At 43.9% G+C, this 15,384-nt stretch overlaps 1 long non-coding RNA gene across 1 annotated transcript in view; it reads left to right on the top strand.

Annotated features, from left to right (window-relative positions):
* LOC147324277 (uncharacterized) overlaps window positions 1–12,003 on the top strand; it is a 118,307-nt gene extending 106,304 nt beyond the window's left edge. Inside the window, exons 3-4 of the long non-coding RNA XR_015130123.1 lie at window positions 2,116–2,173; window positions 11,766–12,003. This is a non-coding gene — a long non-coding RNA (uncharacterized LOC147324277). The remainder of the gene's footprint in view (window positions 1–2,115; window positions 2,174–11,765) is intronic.
* The last annotated feature ends 3,381 nt before the right edge of the window (window positions 12,004–15,384 follow it).

Below are 15,384 nucleotides of genomic sequence, written 5' to 3'. Positions count from 1 at the left end.
CACGTCTTCTGACTGAGGAAGTCAGAGTACCCAGAGAAAACCGACACGAGCACCGGGTGAACATGCAAAAGCCTCGGCCGTTCGGCGGATCGAAACCCAAGACTTACTTTGGCCGATGGCGCTAACCACTGTGCCTCCCATCCGTGTGCTTTTGCAAGCAGTCTTGTCAAAAGATGAACAAAGTAGATAAAACAGGTTTCTTCTACATAAAGCACAATATAATGCTTCATCAAATTCATAAAACAGCCAACCGAGTCAAAGCTTCCCTTTCTGTCTCAACATGAAAAACAGGAGAGGAATCTGTGGTTTTGTCCTGTTACCTGAATGCACCTCTTACAAACTGCCTCCTTTCTCTCCTTCTCTTATCTTTCCTTTCTCCTCTGTAATCTCTTATGTTCTCTTAATGTTTATTCAATCTTTGATGAGCTGGATCATCTCTGTCAGCACTGTAATTGTGTGTTTTCACTTATTTATGCTTCTCTGCGTCCTCACCTCTGTGCAGAAACATCCGTTTAGTCATGCTAGTGAACGGCAAATAGAGAGGCTGAATTCCTAACGGAGTCCTGAATGAACCGTTTCACAAAGGGGATTGGGGAAGACACTGAAGTCTGCCAATCAACTGAGTTTGTTCCTCCAATTAACCTGAGGTTGAAAAGATAGGTGAACCTCCCTGAACAAACGTGGGCTGAAAGTTGCTCTCGGTCTTTACTTGGGTGGCTACGCAATGTGCTGTTTACTCAGGCTTTGGTCTGACTCACAAATCAAAGTGTGTGTCAGAATAGAGAGATTAGAGAATCAGAATAGGTCTGGGATTTTACCTGCACCACTTGCATCTTTGTTGTCAACCACCTGGATGAACTGTTAGCATTGTGTAAGACACGCACATGCACAAATAGGTACGCGGACAAAAGAGTAACTTTCTAATACCCTGATAAAATGCAGCTGTTTTTATCTCCTCCTTCAGAAAAGAGGCCCTGTGAGGGCTGTTTGAATAGAACTAACGAGTGAATGAGCATTGTTCAGAGTGGGAGATTCCCCTTTCCACACTGAAGCATTCGGTTGCTCTCAGTGTGGCCTGTCCCAGCAGCTGCTGTCATTTCAGGACATGGTGCAGAGCGTTTTCAGCGCACACTGGCATGGACCTATAGGGAAGAACACAGAGGAGAAAGCGCGGTGACATGATGACAGACTTTCAAAGCTTCTGCTCAGAGCTGCACGATTTGTTATTCGACAAGGTTAATAAATAATATCAGATGCCATCAGAGTTACAGAAAAGAGGCAGTCGAGTCGGGTTCAGCTGAATAGTTTCCTGCTGTCGTTGTCTTACATTTGTTTAACAGGAAGTGAGTAACTGATGTGCCCGGCTGGGAGCTCGGGTTTCAGAGACAGGACTGGATAAGGGAAGATTGAGGGATCTAATTGAAACCTGGCTCCTTTTCACCTGCTTTGTTTTCCCAGTGCGTTCATTCTGTTTGAAAAAAGAAAATATGTGTTGTGACAACTTCGCGTTTCACTGGCTTCTATCATCCTCTCCCACTCCTTGCGGTTTCCCCTCCAGGTGAATTCAACCTCGTCTGGCTATTAAATGAAGCCCTCCGGGACCTCGGGAGGGAGGGAGGAGTGGGGCATTACCTTTCGGAAGTGAAGCTAGCTCTCTGACCCGCCGTGGTGAAAGGCCCTCGGGCTTCGCTGCATCACGCACATAAAATGATCTCTGTGGGCAAAGCAGGAGATTACACCTGATAGGAAGGAGACTTAGCATAAAGTCAATTGGCTCCTTTGCGGAATAATCCGCTTTTCTCATCCAAGGCATTGCGATGAGTGATAAGGCCTGGAAAAAAGAGTAGCAGAGTGACTATTAACCCGCCCTGAGTGCTCGCTTTACATCGGTTTTATGCTGCGCTGTGATTTTGTCATAAGAAATCACAGTCAGTTAAACTGTAACGATAACTCTGTTAAACGCGACGCTGGAAAGTGTGCGTCAGTGTATTTTATGACTGTTAGTAACAGGAATTTCCAATCTGGTCAAACCGTTCAGAATCTGCATAATCCCTGCACACTGTACAAATGTGAGATCTCTGACATGTCATTGAGCATACTTATCGTATCCTCTAGGACTGGGATCCTACCAGTGAGGTGCATATCAGGGGGAAGCCTCGGGAGATGACTGCAGGTAAGAGGAAACTACCTTATTTCAATGAGCTGCTGATTTCTGTGAGCAACTACTCATCTGTGCCCTTTTTTACGTTTCAGCTCGCTCGATCTCGGGCAAAACTAAGCCTGACTGATTCAGTTTTAAATGACTCATTGGCTGTGTATGAACAGTCATCGTGTGCCCGACGGCACGTTTGCGCCTTGATGTTTTGGAGATGCTTTTAAAAGAAAAGGTCTTTTTCTCACTGCGTAGATGGTCTCGGCGGACGGCCCTTCTATCCCCAGATGCCACCGTCTCTGTTAACAATAGATCATAGCAATGCTGGGCTTGTAGCTTTGTTTTGATTGAAACCAGTCTTGCTGGTCTCCTGCTGGAGCTTCTCTGCTGCTCTTGCTTGTAGTTTTCTTCTGTCAGAGATGTTTCTGAAAAGGTGATATATGAGGGAGGAGTGGAACTTTTTATTCATAACGCTCTCTCACTATAGACGTGAAACTTAATTTGTGCCTTTGCAGCAGGGATTACGCTCACTGCAGTCGTGCACTTTGCCTTCGCTTTTGATTAGCTAATTGACTAATGTGTTGGTCGGGTGTATTTCGATGGTATTAACTGAGCTGCGTCTATCGTAAGACGCTCTGCGAGTGTGTAATTCCCTGAAAGAGAAGCAGCTTTCAGTCAGGTAAAGGTCAGCAGAGAATCTATTATTGACCCTGTTACTGTCATTTTCAGTATCACAATGATATGATACTACTGTGTCTTTCTCTGCCATCGAAACCACATAAGCTTGGATTCCTGTAAATGTTAGCTTTAGGTGCTTTCTCTACCTCTGTCATTTTTCACACAATGACTGATTTGCTTTTTAATTTGCTAATTTAAAAAAGTATTTTCAGCAAAAAGATAGACATGAGATGCTCTTGTATCAACAGTGAGGTACTCATAGGTGTACTGTAAAATTATATTGCCATGGTAACGTGTCATCTCACCATTTTTTAAGCCCTTTTTTCACTTTCTGGTGATAAAAAAAACAATTGAATAAATAAATAATAACATACATAATACAAATATTATTTTATACATTTATTTATTTATTCTTTTTAAATTGAAGGAGTATGCGCTAATCGGTATCTGCGAGTACCATCTCTCTGAGGAAGCAGCAGGTGGAGATGCCCTCGCTAACCTCAGCTGTGGCTTCTGTCATCTGCACCGACTAAAGACAAACTAATTAGAAACCAAGATGACAGAACATTACTGTTCAAAACATATAAACAGGTGACTCGACACTTTTGACACATGGTTTGCCGCTCAGCAACAGAAACAGAACACTTGTGTTCTGTTAGGATTAGCGCTGTGCAGCTGCCTGCTCTCCTCACAGCTGAGCAAACCTGAAACTATATGGAAAGAAAAGGGGCGGAGTCAGCGCACTGCTCTGCACAAGTTTATTTCCTTAGTCCCACCACAGACAGAGATTCTGTCACAGTCTGGCGAGGGCAGACTGTATGAATTGAAAAAAGGACCCAAAATGCAGACTCCAAGGAACAAAACTTGAATGTTAACAAAAAGCGAGCCGTTTAATATGGTTGGTAAAAAAAGGTACAAACAAAGGGCAAGGCAACCTGAAGCAAAATTAACACAAACCTAAACTGGGAAATCTAAACAAACAATAAGAAAAACCTAGACAAGGAACTTGGAAGCATGGGAAACATGGCGTGGACAACAGACGACCTGACATCACACACTGAAAACAGAGGACTTAAATACACAGGAGGTGATTAGGGGAAGTGGGAACACATGGAGGAACAGCTGACTGACATGAGCCTAATGACAGGACAAGGGAAGTGAAACTAAATACAATGAACAAAGAACACACGACTCCTTCAAAATAAAACAGGAAACATGAGACAGACATGATAATACAAACTTGATAACATAAGACACGCAGCATGAAACACGATGGGTGAGGGAAACTTAAATACAGGGGAAGAAAACACAAGGAGTCTAATAACCAAATGAACTTAGATAACCTAATGAACAAAATAAACTCAAACTTAAAACGCTGGGTCAAAAGACCCAGGACCATGACAGATTCACATGGACTGTACTTATTGCCATTCATAACGTCACAAATAAAAAAGAATATTCATAACCATCCCACATGTGTCCTTATGTACAGCTGCTTTTAACACTACTGATATTTCTTTGGATGCTTTCTCATTAAAAGGTAATAATATAATATGTAAAAGGTATTTAGATTTCATTGATTGAAGTAAAAATATTTATGGTGTGTTTATACATAAATCTATAAATCTATTTTATACTCATTTTGAATTTAATGGGAAAAAAGCTCATTGCAAATGAAAAATAAGAAATGCTTAAAAAAAATTTAAAAACTGTATATTTATTTTGAAACACTTTAGATTTTTTTCCTCATTGCTTTTGTATTTGTGTCTGTGAAGGTTCTCAGTCATCCAGGTCATCGTAGTCTAAGGCGCTTGGAAAGAAAAGCGTCTGGACTTCAAGCAACTTAAAGAAGTACAGACGCTTTTCTTTCCAAGCGCCTTAGACTTTTGTATTTGTGAGGAAAGCCTCCTGTTATCACATTCCAGCGCTCACATAAAGATATTCTTCATCTTTGCTGTGCGGCGCTAAAACGAGCTGCATCAGCGTCACAGTCGCACATTCGATACATTGTGTAGGTTTTGGAGTTACGGAGCATGTTGTTACTTTTTATTCACTCAAAAATGTAAGTTATCCCAGCACTGATAGTATTGTGCTGATATTATTTAATTTATTTATTATTTGTTTGTTTATGTGAAATTCTGTATCTGTGAACAGGACTCGGTGTGTTTGTTCAGATTTAGATGTGCTGGTGACTTTTTGTCTTGGAAGTACTGACCTGGAAACACTCATTCACAGGCCTGTTTTGAGAATGTGAGCTTTATATGATTTTCAAAAGTCAAACAATAAAGATGTTCTGTATTGGGAGAAACATAATCATCAAACTGAGCTCAACAAATGTGACCTAACAATTAGCAAAGAGGAAACGAGAGCATATCTTCGCCGATCAGATGAAATTTACATAGTGTTAAACATAGACGCTAACACGAGAGCAAACTACAAAAACAACTGCAGCACAGTTTTCTGGTTTAAAAACATCCACACATACAATACTAACTGAGTGCAAAACATATTTCAACAGTCCTGATGTGGATTTGCTCGTGCATCGCTTATTTCTAATCTCCACAAAGAAAGAAAGACAAACATCTTGAAATACATTATAGATGCTTTGTGTGGTGGTGAGGCAGCTGTCACACTTTACAACAAGCATTTTAGTGTGTCATCGACGTCACTCGCCCTTTGAAACCTGAAGTGTAGCCATGATTTGACTCTGATAAAGCTGCTCTTACAATGATAATTTCATATCTCACACTTTCACTTAGTTTTGAGATCAAGTTTCCCCCGTCTGCTTATTAAGAAGGTTTTACTGGACATTTGAGATGCATTTATATTATAGCAGGTGAACAAGAGTCTGATAAGTAGATTAAATTCACTTTAATGCGTAGTGTTGTGGAAAGGAGTAGAACAAAGAGATAGGAAGTAAAGAAAATCGTACCTATTCTTACATCTACAAAGGCGTTAACAGGATTAATACCACAGATTTGCTCAACGTAATCGCTGAGAAATATCGCAGAATCTTTTGTTTTATCTGATGCAAAATGAAGAAGAGAACTTTTGCTTTTATATGTGTCCAGATCTTCATAAGGTTTGAGAAAGAAATCTTTTAAGAGAGCATTGCTAACTTAGTGAATGTTGGCATCCTGCCTTTGCCACTAGAGGACCTTGTCCAGTAAACACAAAGTTAGGTTCAGGCGTTTAAACAAATGATTTGTTGCCAATTTCCTGTTGGTATAATATCAACACACAATTTGTGTTTGGAGAGATCAACAGCGCTTTCAATAGATAAAATGATCCCCGGAGATCAGGCCACATTTTTGGGAAGTGGAGGCTTTAATGGTGACTGTCGGTGCTGCTGTGGATCAAACTGCCTCTCCAATGCCACAGAAATAGCTCTTGTGTGGGCCCTTTCAAAATTTTAGAATAATAACCCTTGTCACCCAAAAGGGAAAAGGCAAGGTCTCTCCTTCCCAGAGATTATGGTGGGAAGAATCGATGACTTCCTCCATCTTTCTCCCCCAGGGGACGTGGGGACAAAGTCTCACTGGTATTAATAGCAGCCCTCTGATAAGCCGGCCAGTGGTCTGCGTCGTGGTGTCACAGCCTTTCGTCTTATTGTTGTGAGAACCTCTTGTTATAGTATCAGAGAGCCCTTATAAAATATACATTTCCTCCACTTCCTGTTTTTGTACTGTACATCACAGTGTCTTTGCAGTACAACAGAGGACACTAGTGTCCCATCAGTAGGCAGTGTGTCTGATAGCTGCTGCTTCAGCTCTGTCCTGGTCACGATGGTGCTTGCTGCCTTGGGTTGTGTTGCTGCTGGATAGTTATGTTGTAAAGGACTGGGAGCAAAGGTTGAGATGCCTCTGCTATTGAGCAGGCTGTAGGTTCGGCTCAAGGACAGCCAAGCCTGTAACCCTGACTCGCTGGCACAAAAGAGGCTATAAATGTTGCTTTGCAATCATCTCTTTGTTTCTGAAAGGACGTGAATCATGTAATGCTTCACTTTGTACAGTCAACTGGGAGACAGTTGTTTAACAGCAGTTTTTTACACTAATGGAACAATGAATGTAATTATAAACAGTGTGGTTATACTGTGAAGTGTTTTGTGCCCATTGAATGGATAACTTTTTTTTCAGCTCTCAGTCTGATAGCCTCAATGCCCCAAATGGGTTCTGTGAAAGGAGAGCATGGGAAAAATAGCTGCCGTTGTGGAAAATGCTGGGAAAAGTTTTAGTTCTCATTGGTAGCAGTGCAGGGCATTGTGGGATGTGAGAGCTGAGAAAGACCGTTTTGCCCCCTGTGAGAAGAAGAAAACATGCAAAGATGGACACAGAAATCCCAGCGAGTCGTCCAGACTGAGCAGAAGCGCCTCGCTGCTTTGAATGCTGGTTCCCTTCAGTCAGAGGTGGGATGGTGAGGCGTGGGCGTCGGTGGGTAGGTGGGCTGGGTACCTGCTACTTGTTTCTCTGCCAGTTTTTTGTAAACCCCCTGACGTCAGCACAGACATTGGTGGCCTGCATACCGACATACCGGGCTGATGTTTGCCAGCCCATTAGCGAAGCCAAAGCGGCGGAGCCCACCCAGGACTGCCGACCCTCTCCTGCCCACCTTCTGCCTTCCCGCCCAGCCCTGGCTCTGGATCAGAGGCAGGCCACACGTCGGGGGACAAGGCTAATGATGGCCGCAGCCATGCTATCTCTTTCAAGCCCCAACCCAAGAGTACAATTTTGGCTAATGCTATTTCCTGCAGATAAGATGCAAACAAGCTCCTTTTACTTCTTTTTCCTCACTAGAGGTTTGGGAGGTGAGGGGTGGGTGAGCAGTAGCAAAATAGTCCTCTTTCATTATCAGGTGCTTGGCTTTGGGCGACCTTTGCTGTAGATGACACGACCGCTGTCACATTACACTAATATGAAATACATGAAGTACGTTTTGTGACCAGTTACCCGAATCAAACCATTTTGCTCTCCATCAGTCCCTAAATGCCTCAATCAAGACTGTGTAATGTGATTATTTTACTCATCCAAGACTTTCTAAATTGTTTCCAGCTTAAAACAAGATTGTTGGAGATATTCTTACAGTGTGGAACTCGCACAATGCTGCCGCTGTCTTTATTCTTCAGGCAGATAAGCTCCATAATGGCTAAAAGACATTCTTTGGCTTTTCACTGCTAAAGATCCCCAGATTTTATGCTCCGGTGCAGGTTATTGTGTTTTTCCCGCATAAAGACAATAAGCTATGAAGTTGGCAGTAATATTAGAAACACTTCAAAGGGAGTGTATTTTTTTTCGTTTGACGTAATCAGATTATCATCGATATTTTTCATAATAAATCAGACTGACAATATTTTGCTAAAGCAGCATAGACTGTATTTAAATAATGGACACAGCCAGGGTGATAGCACACACTGACTGTTAGTCGACTGTTCAACGACCCGACACTCACAGGGTAACCACACAGTGCTCAGACAGTTTTAAATGAAGCTTGAAACCAGCAACTGAAATCACAAACTCGTCAGATTTTTTTTGAGAAGTTTTTCTTTTGAGAAGTTTTTCTTATGAACTTCCAAACAGTTCGGATTATTTGTGCAACCACGGGGAGTCGCCCCCTGCTGATCGGTAGGTAAAATGAAAGTACTTCTGCGCTGGCCACGCCCCTTCCTTTAGATGTTTTATGGGACTCTGTGAACATGGAACCGGTGATCTTGACTTTTGCTGTGTTCTCGCCGCCTATCTCTGCAGTGTCATCAGAGGAGATGCGTGATGGCTTGCATGGTCTGAGCAGGGCGTACACATCACACACCACGTGCCCGCCTGATCCCAATCATTCATAAATCTGCTAGAGAGATTTGTATCCACAGTCTGCCTGCAGTCTCTCTTATCTCTGTCCCCGCCTCCCTCTGGCTATTAGGAAGGAATGAGATGTGACGGTATCTACACACTCGGCCCTGTGGGGACTCTTCTATTCAGCCCTACTCTTTTCCCGTTTCTTCCTCTTTTACATCAAACATGCTTTCAAGAGCACGTTCCAGCCATGTTCTTCTTAGCTCACTTCACCCTCTTTCTCTCTGCAGGATCTGCAGTTATTCGCCGTGTCCTTTGTCCAGGAAAAAGCAGTGAAATTTCCCCTCAGTCATTAAGCCCCGATTCAGCACTACAGTCAGTGTAGAGGCTGTAAGTTAACAGAATGTAAATAGAGCAGTGTTTTCACATTGCTTCACCGCTTATTTTTAGTAGCTGGACAAGAGCAGGCGAGGGTGTGCCTTTTCAAGCCCCGACTGTGAGTCTTATCAGCTGAATGCACCGAAGAAAGGATTGAAATTATAAATCAACAAAACAATAATGACTCAATACAGGAAGTGATGTGTTGATTTATGGTTGAAGTTTAACTGTAACTGGCAGACTGTGCTGAAGGAGCTTTTTTAAACATGGAGCAGGAGTGCTGTCAGATGTGCTGCACACGAACTCGACACGCCAAATATTTCTCCTGTAGCTTGAAACAAGCGTGCAACAAGTGACCGCTCAATTATTTATTTTATAAAGTAACAGACTTTATTACTGCACTTGTCTGTTAGGTGAAACCCAAGTGTATATATTTTTCAAGTGCAGCTGCCAGGCATTCCTTGATTACTGCTCCACATTTAGCTCTTAACTCGCCCTTCCTTCCAGGAATCTAACCGATTACGCCATCCTAGTGGACACAACACCTGTAGCAGTTGGTAAGCAGTGTGCTCGGTTGTGTGTTTCTGTGCATGGCAGTATTGATCCCAGCCACCCGCTGCTCACACCAGGAAAAGACTTTTCCAAAGCGTTCTCCAGTATGGACTTACTTCTCCCCTGCTTGCCAGTGACAAAGCCAAAAGCAGACGAGATCTGTTGCTGGCAGTTTTTAGCACTTCACTGGCAACTGCAAATTTTCTGCCACCGCTTTGACACTTAGATTTTCCTTTTGCAGAAATGGCTTGTGTCGTCTCGTAAATGTGGCTGCAGAAATGAGTTACTAAGCAAAATCTCCAGCTAAGGTGATGCTCTTGGCTGCACCAGCGACACGTAGAAGAACTGCTGTTTTCACGCAGCTTCTCTCGCACAAATATGAACAGCACTCGAGGTTTTGTGTGCTCTTAAATGATGTCAAAATGATGACTCAGTTCATTTCCGTTGTGGTCTCACTCAGTGTCAGAAAGACTGAGTCACACACACACATATACACCCATCTTCTGTCCCCAGCAGGCCTGTGGCTCAGCTAGAATTATGTGCTGAATGTTTTGAATTGAGCCATCAATAAATACAACAAAACACTTTCCCTCTCTGTGATGATCTTGGTGCACACACACACACTTGTGCTCGGCCTTGTCCCTGTCCAAACAACCCTTCTATAGTGAGGGGCTCCAATGGAGTGGATCGACTCCAGCTAAGACACCCTTTCAGACTTCCTCCCTCCTTTTCTCAAAAAGCCCTCCCTCTCGTGGACCGCAGGGCCTTCCTTCCTTCCTTTATTATGACACACAGGCCTGGTGGCGTCGCAGGGAAGTCAGGATGGCCGGATGTGCCCTGATCAGACACGCAGACAGAAGGATGCCGCTGCTACTGTGGACCTCGGGTTTGGTTTTATGCCCAAGAACTGCAAGAGGAATGACATCGTTCCTGTTTTGATAGCTCAGCAGGAAGACTGACTCGAGTCAGCGAGGTGTGCGGGTCACCGTACGAACTACAGAACTATAGCCACGCCGGCGGGGGTATATTTAACCTCCCATTCCCATCTCGACCCCTGAATGTAATAAGACAATGAAAGTCTCACAGAAGTCAGTGTTCAGTACAAGACGCAGGGCTAGAGCCTCACACAGAAAGCTATACGAGACGAGCTCGTGTCCGTGTGGTTTACGGCGCCTCTGTACCTTATTGTTTACCAAGACTCGTCTGTGACACACTTGCTAGAAACGCCTGTCTCGCAGGGAAGACGAAGCTTAGAGAAGACAGCGTCAGAACAATAATAATCATTTTTCTTTTGGTTTGTTTGTTTCTTGGAAAAGGTTACAGTAAGTAGCAGCTGCGCTCTGCTGCTGCTGTACAGTGCACGCCACCTCGGAGAAGTCGACCCCTCTGCACTCCATCCATCCACCCCATTGAACTGCCAGCCCTGGTAATCAATTCTGAGCCTTGTGCTGTCACTGAGGGCCTCTGCACACAGCAGCTGGCTGGAGGAAGACAAGCGCTCTTCCACAGTCTTTCCAAAGATCAGCTGCACCCAGCTGTCTAGCAGCAGCCCTGCTATTCAGAGCCCTGCCGCTGCTGCTGCTGATGAGGGAGGCCTCTTTCACTGCTGTCACCGGTGTCTGTTGACCGGAGTCCCCTTCAACATACTTTCTTTTTCAGTTCTTCCTTCCTAAATTTTCAACTGTATAGACACATCCGCCCCTTGAACTGCACAGCGTGCCTCATATGTCTGTCTGGGCTCAGCTCGCTTTCTGTCTTTCTCTTTATTTCTCCCAAAGTCATGTTGTCCATCTGTCTCCGCATTTACGGACTTTGAGTCCGCTGTTTTTATCTGGCTTTCTCTCTCCCTGTCGTGCACGCTGGGACCTTTAGATTAACTTTCCTTCTTTTTTGCTGTTGTAGCCTTTCTTTCAGTTACATCCATCCATGTCCCCTCTGTCCCTCTGTTTTGTGTTCCCCATTCCTCTTTCCCTTCTTTGTTGCTCGCCATGTTTCGGTTTCTCTACTCTTTTCTCTGCAGTTCTGTCCCCTTTTTGCTGCTCACTCTTATTTCCTCACAATTTCCATCTCATTCTTTGTTACTCTGCTGCAATCTAAACTATGCCCCCTTTTTCCAAATGTCACAATACTGTATCTTTTCTTCCCCCTTTTCTTTAGAGTAACTTCTTTTTCTGCCCCCCCCCCTCCCTCCCCCACCCCTTTCTGCTGTATTTTTTTCACAGGTGTCTGTAAGGCGGGGATTTACATTTTCTCAGGACAGGCAGCCCATGGAGAGAGGCCTGCTGGCAGATCAAAGGCTCCGGCTGTAAAACGATCTGAAAGAGTCCAGCATTAGCATCCATCAGGGTACCTTGAAAGCTCCCTGATCAGCCGAGAGGGAAGCTGAGGGCCCCCCAAAGTGAAAGCCCAGTCTGGAGAGGGGTGATGGAGGGGTGGAGGGAGGCTGGAAAGAGGGTACACAGAGAAGGAAAGGAGTAAAATTCCCATAATAAACTACAAATGTTTTGATTTCTCTGTTGGATTTGACCCCCGTCTCATCCCTTTACTCGTCCTCTCCACTCTCCTTTTCTTTATAGCGTTTAGACTGAGAACGTCTCCATCTGTGCACAGAGGCCAGAGTTTACTACTGGTCCCTGATGTCTGTGCATAGTTATGACTGGTCTGGGTAGTGGACTGAAGGGTGAAAGAAGTGAGGGATAGTGTGTGGGAGAAAGCTAAACCTGCTCCAAAGTATCTCTTTATAGCAGCCAGTCGGCACTGTGGGAAATAACAGCAGCATAGAGGCAGTGTGCTGCACTTTTGTGGAATAAGCTTGTTCATAGTCTTGAAATGGATATCGAACATGTGTGATAGAGATGGAGATGGAGATTAGACCTGCGTTCCTGCTGTGTCCCAGTGCGTCAGTGTTTGCATCTTTTTCAGTAACAAAAGTAAATCTGCATCCTTTGGATTAAAATTCCCCCAGGAAACAAGCTATAGTAGGGTCCAAAATGTGCATATTATGAATATACATTTAGTCAGTTTTAACATATGTCGTTCTAATAAATGTAGACTTTAAATGACCTGTACTGTTTGTAGTTGCAATCTACACAGTGATTTTGTTTTAAAGCTTTTATTTTGAAATACTGCACCTGCCACTATTGATATAGTTTCCAAAAATGGCTCTAAAAAGGCTCGTGTCTGGCCAATAAATTCCTCAATTTTGCCTGTCATGATACCATTCTTCATTTTGATGAAAAGGATTCAAGATTGAAGATTCTTTATTTGTCACGTGCGTAGTTATACAAGTACAACACGCAGTGAAATGTGACCTGATACGTAGCTCCTGATTCAACACACGGAGGATAGAAGCTCTCCGTGCTTACTCCTGAAGTCCACCACCAGCTCCTTGGTCTTGCCGACGTTCAGCTGGAGGTGGTTATCATGGCACCACGATGCCAGATTCTTCACTTCATCCATGTAGGCCGCCTCATCGTTGTTGAAGATGGCGCCCAACACCACTGTGTCGTCAGCAAACTATTGGAGCCATGGTCAAAGGAGCTTGCAAAGAAAAGTGTCTGGACAAGACTCAGCAGTCCATCTGCATCTAAAGGTCAAAGGTCACTCTTTCGAGGATGCCAATGTTCACATTTTGGACAGAGAGGACAGATGGTTTGAAAGAGGAGTGAAAGAAGCATCTATGTCCACTGTGAGCGACCATCTTTGAACAGAGGCGGGGTTTACGACACCAACTCTCTGCCATCTATAATCCAGTTTTGAGATCCCTTCCCAGACGCCTTAACGCCCACTCACATCCTGGGCCATCTGACCTCAGGAATTCGCATGATAAGGTGGGGCCAGGTTTCACAATGAACACACCCGAAACTCTGGCTGATTGGGACCCACACCCAGTTTCACACCTTGGCTCAGGCGATTAGAGGATCATCAGGGGTCCTTTTGTCCCTCTGTGGGGGGAAACTCCCACTAGGTTTATATCTGGGACTCTCCACCATTTGACCTTAGAACTGAAGAAGCTTCTCCGATGAGAGGTGAAACGTCTTCAAGCAACTTAAAGAAGTCCAGACGCTTTTCTTTGCAAGCTCCTTTGACTACGATGACCTGGATGACTGAGAACCTTCACAGACCTATTGGAGCCATGAGTGGCCACGCAGTCTGAGAGGCAGTAGAGCAGTGGCGAGAGGACACACCCCTGTGGTGCTCCTGTGTTGATGGTGATGCTGTTAGAGACGCATCTACCCACCCTCACCACCTGAGTACTGCCACCGAGGAAGTTCAACACCCATGCTTAGTGAACAGTCTGCAGGGCACTATTGTGTTGCCCTGTTTCTTGTCCGTGTGGCTGAGGGTGGTGTGCAGGACGTGGGCGATGGCATCCTCTAGCATCACAGCTTGGTCTGTGTCGCTACATATTGGCAAATGCCTGTTATATTCATCCTCAAAGCCTCAGCTACCAAGTCTTTCTTTGACAGGATGTTGCCCAGTTTGTTGCAGACTCCATATTAATGTGAAGTAAATGTGACTGTTGAGTCAGATCTTTGGTTAAAAGTCCACTTACCCACAAACCAGTCTACCTAGAGACTGCATGCCTAATAGAATCATTGGCATTTTAGCAGTGACTTGAACCCTTACTATGGCATACAGTTAAGTTGGAAGTTTTTCACAAATGAGTCATCTATGAATGAGTCAGAATTTATGGCAGTTGGTGTGTTACTAGCTTGTAGTGCCTACAGAAACATACTGGAGACCTGCACTGTGTTTGAGGAGTTCTTAAAGCTACCTTATTAAGAGATGTTCTTAATTTTCACGTAATGAAAAAAAAAAATGTAAATACATATATATATATATATATATATATATATATATATATATATATATATATATATATATATATATATGCACATATGCTTGCTTTTATCAACATGACTAGTTGTCACATCAGCGTGTATGTACACATCAAAATTCATGTAATGCATGCTTACTCTAAGAAAAAGCCCCACTCAAGCACGCACAATACTTCCCACGCAGAATCACCCAAACACACTCCCTGGTTGTGTGCCACAGTGTGCAGCTTGCTGACATGTGTGGAGCCTCCTGTGTGCGGGACCAGGGCTGCATGCCACTGTCTCAGCTCAGTAATGGATGTCCCGTTTGTTGCACACAGATATACAGAGAGACCGACAGACAGTGGCGGGACTCAGCTTAGCTGTCCTGTCCAACCAAGGATGAGTTCCTCTTCTGTTTAGGGAAAGGGATGTGATCTCATTCTTTAAAAATCCAACCTATGTCGCTTGCCACTCATGACTTAATCCGGCCTTCTCCTTTGTGCAAAGTGCTCTCCCGTTCTCCACTTCTCCTCTTACTTTCTCTTACTCTTTGGCTCTGCCTGTATACTTTCTGCCGCTCTGTTTATCAGTGTGTCTGTGTCTCACGTCTTCACTTTCTGTGCTATTGAGGAAAAAGGCCTTGTATTATGTGGGAGAGCAGCAAATTTAATAAAAAAGATTAGACAGTACTTTGCAACTTTTTGAGAACATCATTATTTCCATCATGTAAAATCATCAGAGTCATCAACACTGAATTAGTTCTGCAGCGTGGCACTGAGCCACACATACAGCGAGAGGCATAAAGTCCTCTCTGCAGAGAAAAGAAGGTCAAGGAGTTTTGCAGCGGCCTTCACAGAGCCCTCATCCCAACGTCATGGACTCAGTCCGGAATTACAAGAATTTCGCTGACAAAGCAAAATCTCAGATGCTTACAACAACTGTAGGGGCTTTAGCAAAGTTCAAATGCTACATACATGACAGACAAGCTCAACGCAAATTCAGTGGTCATGTTTGCCAG

The sequence above is a fragment of the Aulonocara sp. 'chitande type north' Nkhata Bay genome, linkage group LG7, assembly GCF_057382095.1.
Source record: "Aulonocara sp. 'chitande type north' Nkhata Bay isolate Kocher_YH1m ecotype deep benthic linkage group LG7, A_spYH_male_GT1.1, whole genome shotgun sequence".
NCBI classification, from domain to species: Eukaryota; Metazoa; Chordata; class Actinopteri; order Cichliformes; family Cichlidae; genus Aulonocara; species Aulonocara sp. 'chitande type north' Nkhata Bay.
The sequence above is the reverse complement of the archived record's forward strand: the minus strand, read 5'-3'. Positions and strand labels throughout refer to the sequence as shown.